This window comes from Limulus polyphemus, unplaced genomic scaffold, assembly GCF_000517525.1.
Source record: "Limulus polyphemus unplaced genomic scaffold, Limulus_polyphemus-2.1.2 Scaffold136, whole genome shotgun sequence".
Lineage (NCBI taxonomy): Eukaryota > Metazoa > Arthropoda > Merostomata > Xiphosura > Limulidae > Limulus > Limulus polyphemus.
The window spans coordinates 836874-850956 of NW_013665746.1; the positions used below are offsets into that span (position 1 = coordinate 836874).

Genomic DNA, 14083 nt, shown 5'->3' on the forward strand with positions numbered 1-14083 from the left:
GGTTTCGATACCCGTGGTGGGCAGAGCACAGATAGCCCATTGTGTAGCTTTGTGCTTAACTTCAAACAAACAAACAAACCAGACGTATGCTTCGCCGTCACACATCTTTGGAACTTAATACCTGATAATATTCATACATACACACCAAGAAAAATCATGCCTCCTGCTGAACACCTCATCAAATTGTACTTCACGCCTCTTTCGGATGGGAATCATAATGTTGTCTCCGTGGTAGACTTTCCACTTCATATTAATCCTCATAAAATCAATACTCTCAACTCTAGCCTCTGACCACTACACTTCACCTTTAAATTCAATTTCTATAGTCTCGTTTGTTTCTTACATCGTTTGTTTTTGGTTTGTTTGGTATTTCACGCAAAGCTACACCAGGGCCATCTGTGCTAGTCGTCACTAATTTACCAATGATAGACTAGAGGGAAGACAACTAACCGACACCACCCCCCGCCAACTCTTAGGTTACTCTTTTACCAACGAATAGTAGGATTCACCATCACATCATAACGCCTCCACGGCGGAAAGAGCGAGCATGTTTGGCGGGACGGGGATTCGAACCTAATCACCAGGCCATGTCAAGCCCTTTTTACATCTTGATCAACTTCTTCATTCTTTGTTTCTCCTATCAACCAATTGTATACGGTCCATTATTGGTATTATCTCATGTAACTCTATTATGGCCCCTCAACCACTGAGTTGGAAAGAACTGGCAATAAAAAAATAATAATCGGTGGGACAGCAGTATGTTTCCGGACTTACACCGCTATAATCCGGGGTACAAAGGTACAAACAGAACAATTAATATTTCTATTTGTTTTTTCTTGAGTTTATATAGAAAAAAAACAGCTCCTGTACAAATGATAAATCTAAATTATTTGATATACCACCTCAACTTCCCCAAAAATAAAATAAATGTTACTTCATATTCTTGTCTGTGACGAGAAAAAGCCAACCAGATCTTATACTTAATATTGCCCATGTTTTGAATCTGTTACGAATTAATCAACTTCATCCTGACAAAAACAAAATAGTTGAATTATAATACCTGTGCTCTGCCCACCACAGGTATCGAAACGCGGTTTCTAGCATTGTAAGTACGCGGACATACCGCTGTGCCACTGGGGGGCATTAATCTATGAGGCCTTTGTTTCTCTTTTTATTAACTACATTTTTGTGCGCTATAAATACCAAGCGTAGGGCGCACGTATACCGGATTCGATTTTATTACTCATTAGGATCTTTTCCAGCCTGCACTCACATTGACATTTTTTTAGGCAGGATTAGAATAAATTAATCTATGAAACCTTGGGCGTGGTAAAATATATCAATCGAAAGAGTTTGACTTCCTGAATCCAAAACTGTAATTAGATCTCAAATCGCTCAAAAGATGTCGGAGCTATCAGCTAAAAGTTTGTACTTGAAAAAAATAAAAAAAACAACTCAGAGACGCTCTATGAGCTGCTCATTCTGCGGCTGAAGATCAAAATGTGTTTAAGTTAATCGAAAGCTAAATAATTTAATTGTGATTTAAAGATGACATCTGGAACACATATATGATTAAGTTTGTAACTAGTAAAAATTCTGTATATGAGCACAAACATGCCAGTTGTTAGGAAAACACGAAGGATCAAAAAATCAATTAAAAACAAAAATACGAAACCTTAAAACCATAGCACTTTCAAAAGGTGTACCTTTTCTCATTTGGGGGCAAATTCCCAGTATACCCTTGATGATGAAAGGTTCATCTTTCGAAGTAACTCGGGTTATAGGTTTTTTAAATAGATCAGTTGTGAACTTTATATGCTTAAACAAGAAAAATATCTACAAAATTTTGTGTGTGTTAACATCAAGAAGGTCATACTAAAAGTAAATAAACGGATTGAACCCAGGGGAGAAATTTTACCGGTACTCACCGGTATTCAATACCAGTTCTTCTTTTGGCGTTCCAAGTGAAGTACTGCTTTTGTTTTGCTTTTTTTTTTTTTGGAAACTGATACCAAGTTCCATTATTTATTTATTTGAATTTCGTTGCAGATCAGTTTGAATAGTGCATGAGTAAGTATCGTTAACTTGTAGATAACCTGATGTCAGGTTATGTACAAGTTAACGGCACCTACTTATGCACTATTCGATTGATTAATTTAGTGGTACTCACCTTTGCCAGGACCTGAACTTTCAGTGTATGGACTATCACTATCAGGTTATCTACAAGTTAACGGCACCTACTTATGCACTATTTGATTGATTAATTTAGTGGTACTCACCTTTGCCAGGACCTGAACTTTCAGTGTATGGACTATCACTGTCAGGTTATCTACAAGTTAACGGCACCTACTTATGCACTATTCAATTGATTAATTTAGTGGTACTCACCTTTGCCAGGACCTGAACTTTCAGTGTATGGACTATCACTAGTGATAGTCCATACACTGAAAGTTCAGGTCCTGGCAAAGGTGAGTACCACTAAATGAATCAATCGAATAGTGCATAAGTAGGCGCCGTTAACTTGTAGATAATCCGATAGAATTACCCCATCCAGGTCCTAGATTTTCGAAATTTCAATCCATATTATAAAGTCTAGAATAATAAAATATGCTCGTTGATTTTTTATTTTGCTTTTCTTAGAAATAATACTGCAGGTTTTAAAGTCGGTTTCAGTTTTGTTATCTTATTGCGTGTACAAATTATTATCGTTAGTTGGCAACAGTAAAATCTAGTAGATGTTTACGTAACTGGATTTCAAACAAGGGCAAAAAACGTATATTTGTATCTCTTTGTCTTTTTAACGTGTAAAAATTCCAGTTTCCTACGGTTCGCGAGTAACCTTCAGTATTTTGTTCCCACGTGCGTGCCTTTCTGTAACACTAAAAGGACATTTGTTGCTGCACGTGTAACAACTGAATCACATTTCTTTGCAGCAGAACGTGTATGGACTTGGCCTCGGTGGCGTGGTACGAGGTAACCAACACCTCTCTCTCGAGCCCGTTGGGCAATTCTCCACAATTCAAAACATAAAGTGTAATATACTTGACCTACTTTGTGTCAGAATCAAATAATTGTTGTCACGTGTCTAATGAAAACCCGTATATTCTAGAAAATTACAGAAATTTTACGGTAGCTTTGGGATCGTAAAAGTGATGTGTAAATAAAATAGTGAAAACCCGTATATTCTATAAAATTACAAAAATTTTACGATAGCTTTGGGATCGTGAATGTGATGTGTAAATAAAATAGTGAAAACCCGTATATTCTAGAAAATTACAGAAATTTTACGATAGCTTTGGGATCGTAAATGTGATGTGTAAATAAAATATCTAAGAAAAATTCCATAGTAGATTAATAGTTCCCGAAAAAAATACAATGCAAAAAAATTTCCAAATATATCTGCAAGAAATATTCTATCTGTTATACGATAATCGTTTTAAACGAGTGAATCCCATTTTCATCTTATGGGATTCATTTGCGAAAAATAGTCTCGACCTTATTTTCATTTTTTCAAAATAACTAAAATATTACACGAACAAGATGTCACTACTAACTGAATCATGACCAGTAGTATATAGGTTTGTACAGCTTATCTGAAATTCGATTTCCTTTCAAAAAGTTCTTATATTTCGTGTACACATGTATGTCCGATATAATAAAAATTCGTGAATTAGAATGTTTATGCTTTAATTTTCTGTCCATTGCCATACGTGCTTATTATACAATTTATTTATTTGGTGTACTATTGTTAATGTTTTGTAAGACCCTGTATGTAATTCACACCAGCCTGCTTTCCTTACCTACTCTGTGTTACTTTCTTTACCTGATAATTAACGCTTAGTCACCAGCACTCTATGTTAAACATGTACAAATAATAAAAATGTGCAAAAATTAAGTATGATGTAGGGATGGCACTGCCACAAAGTACAGAAACAAAGTAGGGATGAATGCACAAAACTATACAAAAATTCCTACATAAATAGCCAGTAAGTAATGATTCAATCTTACAAATTTATGGTTATTAGTCACTATAATACTGTATAGTGCTATTAAGTTTAAATGCCTTTATTTAAACCTGAATTCATGCAACTGACAAGAATTCAACATTTAGTTGTATATAAATGTTATTCTTGGAAAGATTTGGCTACTTACGTAGTGATTTTTGTAGAGTTTTGTGTATTCATCCTTACATTGTTTCTGTACTTTTTTGTTATTGCCATCCCTATATCATACTTAATATTTGCAAAAAAAAAAACTTTATTCCTTGTTTCCCCTCTTTTTTAAACCATTTCGTTGAAGTAGGTTGATAAGTGAACATTCTTTTTTATAATTAAATGGTAATATATGTTGTTAATTTCTCTAATTATGGAACATGTTCGGGGGGAAGGGGGCAGTAAAGCTGGGATGGTTCCTCCAGAACGGTACAAGGGTACAATACTCCGGAGTACAGAACCCACGCCTTTCAACTTCACCCCAACTCACTGCATGTGGGTACAATCTACTCCACCACATGCTAGGGTCTGTCGATTAATAGGGAGGACATCATACCTATCCTAGGCCATGAAGTATGATACCACACTTACACACACATAGCTGCCACGCTTACTCCACTGAAAATTTGAAGTAGATTGCTATATAATGTATTGTTTTGATAAGTAAAAAACCGATGTTTTTAAACTCAGACATCAATAACATGTACACAGGTCTGTCAGTTGGAGAAATACTTGATCTCTTTCATACATTGAATGTAAATTTAGGTTATTATCTATTTATTTTTACTGAAATTGTTTTAGCAGATATCATGTTTGTGCAATGAAAAGTCACAAACGATCGTTATATAAGAACAATTTGTGCTACAATATAGCGACCGGAAATTAAAGTTATTTTTGAAACATGGAAATAATATATGCTTTTTACTGAACTTACTGCCAACTAGTAGTTTTTCTTTTTATTATTTCCCCATAAAAATGTGTGTCATAGAAGAACAGAATAATATTACTGTTATACAAGCTGTGAAACACTCGATAATGGCAATTAGGTGCTCAAATAAGGCTATAACTGAACTTTAGCAATTATTTGTAAGCATCACAGAGTAATAGAATGAATGTAGTGGCCAATTTTTCTCGGCCCATCCCTACATATTAAGTACTACCGTGCTTAGTGATAGCCTGTTCCCAAGTGCTCTTAAAAGACTTATTTTTCGTACTAACGCCGTTGCAAAACTTCACTGATTTTCTGGCGAGCATGGGAGAAGAAAAAAGAAAGATGAACAGTTTGGCTGTTTAGCTAGTTCCCAGTTCTTCACTGTAGTAACATTTTTCAATGAGATATGGAATCTCACAAGCTGTGAAACACTCGATAATGGCAATTAGGTGCTCAAATAAGGCTATAATTCAACTTCAGCGGTTATTTGTAAGCATCATAGAGTTATAGACTGAATGCGGCAGCCATTTTTTTCTCGTCTCATTCCGACATACTAAACACTCTGTGCTTATTGATACAAGCTGACCTGTGCTATTGTCGTCCAATGCGTTTTTGTTTTCTTAACCACGGATTTTATATCTATCAGCTCAAACAAAACGTTTGTATGATCATTTGTTTAAGGCAATATTTTGAGCTCATCGATGTGTTTTATATTGTATTTTTCTAAACCAGTGCTTGTGTTCTGTTTAAACCAGATGGTTGCATTATCAAATATAATCACAATGGAACAATGCAATAAGGAAACAATTAAATCACAGTTGCATTGTTGTCGTAATAATATTGGTGGGACTAGCTGACTTACCCATTCAACCTACAGGGAACCCGGGAGCGACATGAGGGGTCAGATCCAAACGTCATGTCACTAAGGGTACGTTCATATATACCAAATTTGGGGACAATTGGTCCAGTTATACATTTAAGGTTTGGTAACAACTGGTCTAGTGTTTCGCCAATTACAAATGGACACAGATAATTTTGTCAAATAATGGCTTAAATTAATGCCGAAATTAATTATTATAAGGTACCATTAAATTCCCGTTGTTTGCCAAAATGCTTATTACATATACGTCATTTGTTTTATTTATAGAAGTGAATTTTGTCTTTAAAAAAATAGGTCCACAGAACTTTACGTGCCCTTGTATCCTTTTCCAGTGAAACTGTATATTTTCCAGAGCATAACACAATAATAACAGGCTGCCGATCAGCTAAATTCCAAACTTATCAAAGTAAAATAATTTTGTAAGCAACACGCCGCACGAACTCTATGAATCAGCGACACTGTTTACTTGAATTATTATTTTTTTAATCTAACTGCATAGTTTGATATAATTCATTATTTGGCAGAAATATGTGTATCCGCTTATAGCTGGCGAAAATACTGGACCGATTTTCACCCAATCTGACATATACCCTTAGGGCCCTCGAGGAGAAACATAGGGGAGTTAGCCCACTCTCCCAGGGAGCGCTGTGTCTTCCCCATACATTGACAGGGTACGTAAGCTAGTAATTAATAAAACAAAAATATGTACTTTAATAAGTCGTAGCTAGAATGTTAGGCATGCAGAACAAAAGCTAGTCTCATAGTGACGTCATTTAGAAAATACAAGATTTGAATACATTTATTCTATTAAATTACATAAAGGCACCTCAAGTCTTTATGATGTCACGATATGCCTAAAATATATATTTTATATTTCTTAAAAAGGTTTCACATTGTTTTAGCGAGTCAATAATACAGTCCGACATTAGTTAAAATTATATACAACATAGATTCATTTGATATTGTATTTATAAAACTATACGAACAAAATAAATAAACACATTCAAAAAATAATTTCGTTACATTACATAGAAAAAGATCCTTTAACACATTAAACTTGCATACTAATTTTTCTATATTTACAAATTTGTGCCCCCTAGTGGCACACCTGTATGTCTGCGGAGTTACAACAATAGAAACCTGGTTTCGATACCCGTGGTGGGCAGAGCACAGATAACCCCTTGTGTAGCTTTGTGCATAACTACAAACAAACAAACAAATTAGTCTAGAATGATACACGTGTGCCAGCTAAAGTTGGAAAATAAATCCACGATACTGCTTCGTATAGAAGTACTCTCAGAAACGTGAGTACTTATAAAAAGTTGGCAAGGGCAATTCTTTAGGTTCTTAATATTCATTGTCTAACAATGATATTATCAGGCTTTAGAGCCAGTAAAATGTTCCGCGTTTAATGGTAGCACTTCGTTAATTAATCAGAGCACTTTCATAAGCAAGCCTTACAAACATGAAAACGGAGCAAGTTCAAAAACAAAGATTTTGGGCACATTTCCACCGTTAAATGGATCACAATGCTTATATAAACACTTACAATAAATGTAACTGTTATTGGTTTGATTTATAATTTACAAATGTCCTTATTTATTTAAATTTAATTTATATAATACTTTCATGTAATTATTATGTTGTAATTCTGACTTCCTTGACCAAGTTTACCTTATTCTCTCTCTCTCTTGCATGGATTTTTCTCAACATTAAGAAATATGTAGTTTTTTCCTTAAATATATATTTTTAAACAAAGATATACATATATCACACTGGGTTGTGCCAGCTGCGAGGATCAAACTCCGACATTAGCGTTATAAGCCCTCAAGCTTATCGCTGAACCCAAAATAAATATGGAAAAATCGAGGCTCGTGAACAGTAACCTGATTTTTTTATCAAAAGCAACTCAAGTAGTTTACCTAACTGTTCCACTTTAAGACGTGAACAGTCGTATAGCGATTAACGAGTGGAGGTTTAGAATGTTTTCCTGATATAAGTACAAAGAAAGAAAGACACGAAAGAAGGTGACAGTGTTTATTGTTATATGTAAGGAAGACGAAATCCTTTATTTGTTTCTTCTCGTATGTGATATTAAAGAAATCAACCGTTCCAGTTTTCTTTGATAAGTGTCAGAAACAGCATACTTTGTGTGTGTGTCAGAAACTCGACAAAAAATGATCCTGTTGGATAACTTCAGTACTATTCTAGCAGCACAGATAACGAAACCATAAATTTAAAACTACTAATACCGTGAACTATGGAAGTAAATGATGTCATGATTACTTTATTTGTAACTGTAAAAGTTTTCATGTGGCCAGATTAATCACGAAGAGACACAAACATGCGTAAGGTACCTCACATTAAAAAGAGTTCATTTTATGTCACAAAATGAGATCTGCTCGTGAATTTACCTTTCATAATACAGTTTTACAAAGCAGTCTTAAAATGATATTTTACAATGAAGAAATGAGAACCAGGATGTTGGTACTCGTTATGATTGAACAGTTTGTTCGTTCGTTTTTGGAATTTCAGAGGGCCATCTGAGCTATCCGTCACTAATTTAGAAGTGATAGATTAAAGGGAAGGCAGCTAGCCAATACCATCTACCACCAACTCTTGGGTTACTCTTTAACTAACGAAAAGTGGGATTGACCGTCACTTTATAACGCCGCCACGGCTGAAAGGGCGAGCATAATCGGCGACGGTATTGGAACTCATGACCCGCAGATTACGAGTCAAGCACCCTAACCACTACTGAACAGAATTAGGTTTTGGCCCTCATAACGTGGTCTATTTACCCACCCAAATAAAACAAACTAGCAAACTCACTTGCTCTTGCTTTTATTACAATATTTACATTAAGTTGTGCCTTCTACTGACTCAGTGTTAATTTTTATAACGTTAAACATCGGATTTCGCTACACAACAAACAAACGTTAAGTAGTTGGGATAACTCTTGAAGCGGAAGTTCTTAACAAAAAAGTAATAAGACAAGATAGGCGCAAAATGCTGCATTAGCACTTATAAAGAAAGCCAAACGTAAAATCTTGTCATACACCGAATCAGCAGTCAAAATAGAAGAGCTGATACTTTCGACTTGTTGCCCCTCAAGCAACAATAGAAAAAAGAAAGATATAATCTAAAGCATACAAACAAACAGAAATTACTTGAAAAACAACAGAAGTGTAGTGTTCTAATTATCTTGTAAAATCGATAAGGCAGAACTTTATATAACTTTAGTCTTGGCCAAAATATTTGCATGTTTTGTAATAAATAAGATCATTATTATTAAGATGAAATACAAATACACTTAGCGCTGTGAAACTGAGAAATGCATGTTATATTAAACAACCACATATGTTATTTGTATAATGAGACAGATTCTATGGACATCATTAATGATTTATTAGAACAGCAAATAATTTTATCAGACATCTGTAGAAAGATACGTTATTCAGCATTTCACCTATTACAACAAAACCTTACCAAAAAGTATATAATGAAAAAATATAACAAATTATTATATATAGCGTCTGTAACCTTATCACTTCATATTAAACATTCAATACTTGGTTGGTCCTCCTCATACTCCAATAACCTCTACAAGGCAACGTGGCATGCTGTTGATGAGCTTATTGATTTAATTCATCGTCATTTTATGTCAACTTGTAACAAGACAGCGCGGCAACTCAGCTACAGTAGTTGGTTTAGGGTTGTGGTTAGCAATTTTCCGGCTCCATTCTGCCCAACAGTTCTCAATGGGATTACAATCTTGAGATTTTGCTGGCCATGGCAATCTTGTAACGTTCCCCTGGTCGAGATAACTCATCCTGGAACACAAAGTTATTGCCAAACCTTGCCCTAGAAAAGGTAGAAATATTGTCTACATATGATGCCTGTAGGAGGTGCCATTGACGTATCTCTGGAGGATATGAAGAACAGTTTTCCACCATGATGAATAGCTGCCCAAACATGTACTGCACCACCTCCCTTGTGTTCCCTGTGAGAAAAGCAGTCTTACCTCATCTGTTTTCCAGGCAAACGACGAACACGAATCCTACCATCAGCTTTAAGAAGCCGGAAACAGGACTCATCTGGTTTTGTGAGTTCCTATTCATTGTTCTTCTAGATACCCTGGAATGAATATGTTCATGCCATTCCTTTCATAAGATGTTGCAAGACTTCTTTCGACCTTGACGTGTTAACCTGATCGAAACACAGCTTTCTCTTTTTAGATTCCACATACAGGACACTGGGGGTACCTTCCTGTTCTAGCAGTGTCGGTTTGCTTCATAGCATTTCTGGACAGTCGAACAATTTGACGCCCTATAGCTTCTGGCACATGACAAGGCATGACTCTACACCTGTGGTCGGCAACCTTTTTTGATCGCGGGTCAATTATTTTTTTTTGTTGAAAAATTTAGCATTGTGTTGGGTCAGTGATAATCATATAATTATTAATACCGGTACATGTATTTTAAATGTGTATGTTTATTTACATACAAAAAAATTAATAGTTCGACCAGTTTGATATTTTTCCCTGAAATTGATTTTAAAATTCTCCGTAGCCGTGACTCTTTCCTTTAATATCGTTGTTCTTCTCACACAGCCGAGAAACTTGAACTGAACAATGATTGTGCCCTCACGGGTTGCAATGGTGAAGCTAACTTTTGGCGGGTCAACCAAATTATTGTCGCGGGTCAATTAGTGACCCGCGGATCATAGGTTGCCGACCACTGCTCTACATCAAGTACAGAGAATTTGACTGAACAAAGCGTCGATCTGTTTCGAAAAAGAATTATACCAAAAGCACACCCTTTTGTACAAAATGTGTATGTATGTGAGTTTTGACGAACAAATGCTCCAAACAACGTATACACACCAGATACATGCTTGTTTGATCATACGCTACCTTCTTTGTTACTACTCGGGCATTTACTCAGTAGCTTCTCCATGCATGTAGAAAATAACATCAATATAGAACAGTATGCAAAGATGTTGGCCAAGACTGTATATACATATACATAGATGAGTGTGTGATCGCTATAGCAAGTATACATGGAATGGTATACCCTCCTTATGTATAATTCCAAAAACTTATGAGTAAAAATAAAGAAAAATATGTAATAATATGGCAACCACACTACATCTTCCACATCCAGTCCGATGAGACCTTTCGCCCAATATCAGGCCAGCTGGGAAATGACAGACATAGTAATGGTCTGAGAGCTACTCATACCATCAATTTCGTGATCAACAACTGTTATTGTATTAACCGAATGAATTAAGTGAATAGCAAGTATTATCAATTGTATTTTAAGATATTTACTAATCAGAATTATGGTAAGTATTAATAACACAATATCATTTACTTATTGTTTTACACACAGATATTTTTATTTTATTTAAAGAAAGTCAATTTGGCTCCATCTAGTGTTTTGATTCTAAGGCAGTTTCTGTTTACTGAGCTATGTGAAAATGATTATTTGTAAACACTACACTTTATTCATCCCAGTTTGTTAAACATATAGACCTAAATGTTCTGCATATGTAAAATATTTGTCCAGTATAACTTGTATCAATATAATTCAGATTATTAAATAAAAAATGAAAGTTATTGTGATAAGTAGTAACATTTTAAATTATATTTTCTATCATATTTTTCTCTTTATATGCACCTCTATTTTAATTCTTGTCGTTATATACTTAATTGATTCTCTTTTTCCTGAGCATCTCTACTTTTCATTCTCTTTGTCTCATCTGTTGATTTCATCATTTTCCATCTTCTTCACGTTTCATTTAGTTTTTTAAATACATTTTATATTTTACGTCGCTAGATGGCAGCATATCATGAACTAGGGTTTGTTTGTTGTTTTTTTTGTTTTTTTTCCGTACTATAAAGTAACTTTATATAATTATATATGTCTGTACCAAGCTCTGAAGGTCAATAAACGCCTATACTTTTACACAGTAGTGTTTAGTATATAAACTCAGGCCAATAATAATAATACATTCAAAACTACTATGAACAGCAGCTCCCACAATGGCCTTTGGAAGTATCTTACAAGAACGAGTTGAGGAACTGTTCAAGCTGATGTCACAATTCTTCCTGCAATGCTGTGGTGTATTGAGTATAGTATCTTACAAGAATGAGTTGAGGAACTGTTCAAGCTGATGTCACAATTCTTCCTGCAATGCTGTGGTGTACTCAGCAGTTTGTACTATTTGGAAAACTTCGTACTTCTGAATTCATTCATGTGTGAGATCATTGTCTTTAATTGTGCACATTTTGGAAAATAACCATAAAGATATACTTGATGATCACGAAACATGGGTAAGTTTACTTCTACCGTTTTCACAATACATGAGATCATACAATGGAATCTAAAACTTACATCAAACTTATACACCAACTAGTTTTTCTCAATCTACCAAAACGGGCCTAATTATTTCGAAAATACTGTTTATAAGAATTTGTTCATTTCATTCGTAAATAATTTTGAAAACTCATATCTTTCACCAAGAAGGAATTAGAGAGTTTCATTGGCTAATGACCAGTCTGTCTGATATTTTAAACGGAAGCATCAATTGCATAACAAGAATATTATCAAACACCTTGCTCAAAATAATTTTGTAAAATTAACTAAGTACTCATGGAACATAGCTAAAAATGTTCAGTAAAATTAAGTAAATATTTTAGATAATGGATATTAGGTGCTCAGGAAAAAGCATGTTATTTTTATAAGTTAGAAATGATAGATGGTTTGAGATTGTACCCATCACATTAAATCACGAATAAGACTTATGGAATAGCTGTGAGAACTTTGTACTTAAGTCGTTAATCCATCTAGTACTATTTGACTGTTGTTTTTTTCTTAAAACGTAAAGTTAGTCAATGAATTGTGATGTATCCGCATCTGGAATCGGACACTGAATTCTAATGCTTTTGTTTCTTTCAGTTCCAAAGTTGCACAATAATCTGTCATTCCAGCGTATATAGAACCCCGAATTTGAGCGTTATAGCTTCTCGAGATTACCGCTGAGCCACTTGGAGAACTGTTCTGTTTGAAATATTCTGTTTTTCGTAAGTTACAAAATGTTATCATATTTATCTAAAAGAATTCTGAATTCATCGAAATATTTCCCAGGCCTGTGTCGTATTCGGTACGTTTAGGTACACAGTAACTGTCATAGTACACCATATGGCCAATACTTCTTTTCATATTTTGTAATTGAATGTATAATAAATCAAGATAAGACTTCTGAGGTCACATAGATTTTATATTATTTCCTTTGAGGTATCGTCCAAAACATGTTTTTACACCTAGAAAAAATTTCCACTCACCTTTTTAGCATTTGATACTGGAAAAATATTTCTTTTATATCAATCTCCGCTTAAATTCATAGTAACAAGATTTGAGAGATAAAATGCATGTACCTTTTCTTAGAAACCGTGCACATATTATAGATAGATAGTCTCAAACACTCGTGCACTTCAATTCAGCTTTTATTTCCTGTTTCCTTGTTTTCCTTACATTTCGTTAAACTCTTTGTAGGTTAAACATTCCAAATAATATTTATTCAAATTTTCTTGAGCAGAAAATTGCACAATCGTTATAAACGTAAACCAGGCAACTTCTAATTAAATTTCAGAATAAGCATTACTTATGACTCACCATATATATTGGCATCAATTTGAAATATTTAACTTCACTACGTTAAGTAATAAATGATCCACACAAAAGTATATGTAATCTTAGATCAGTTATTAATTATAATAACCACTTTACTATTTAAATTAAATGCTAGATGAATTACTATAACTTCTAGTTAGGTAAATGATAAAGTATTTTTCTAACAAAATATACCTTCCGGTTGAATATTTCCATTAAAATCAGTTTTTTGTTATAGACATCGTAATAAACATACTCTGGAAATATCGCTATAGCTGTGTTATTCTGTCTCTCTTAACGCCTATATGTTTGGGCCTACCAAGTCTGGACTAATATTTGTGTATCTAACAGTAATGAAGAATATTACTGATTTTCAGCAAAATATTCAAATTAAATAATAAGCAGTAGTTGGTTTTCCGTAGTAAAAAAAGACTCTTCAGTAGTTGATGATCGATCCAAAAAGAATGCTGAGAAATAGTTTATGAATGTTAGTGGTACTTTAAGAACATATGGTGGTGTTGCTTATCTGCTTGTTTGATAATTTCCGGTAAAAATTCTTTCCAAGTGACTTCAGCGATACAAGTCCCTTCTTGATTAAAACTAG

At 34.3% G+C, this 14083-nt stretch overlaps 1 long non-coding RNA gene across 1 annotated transcript in view; it reads left to right on the forward strand.

Annotated features, from left to right (window-relative positions):
• Positions 1-12054: 12054 nt before the first annotated feature.
• The window catches only part of LOC111083162, a 4825-nt gene continuing 2796 nt past the window's right edge, over positions 12055-14083 (forward strand). Inside the window, exons 1-2 of the long non-coding RNA XR_002608839.1 lie at positions 12055-12140; positions 12766-12890. This is a non-coding gene — a long non-coding RNA (uncharacterized LOC111083162). The remainder of the gene's footprint in view (positions 12141-12765; positions 12891-14083) is intronic.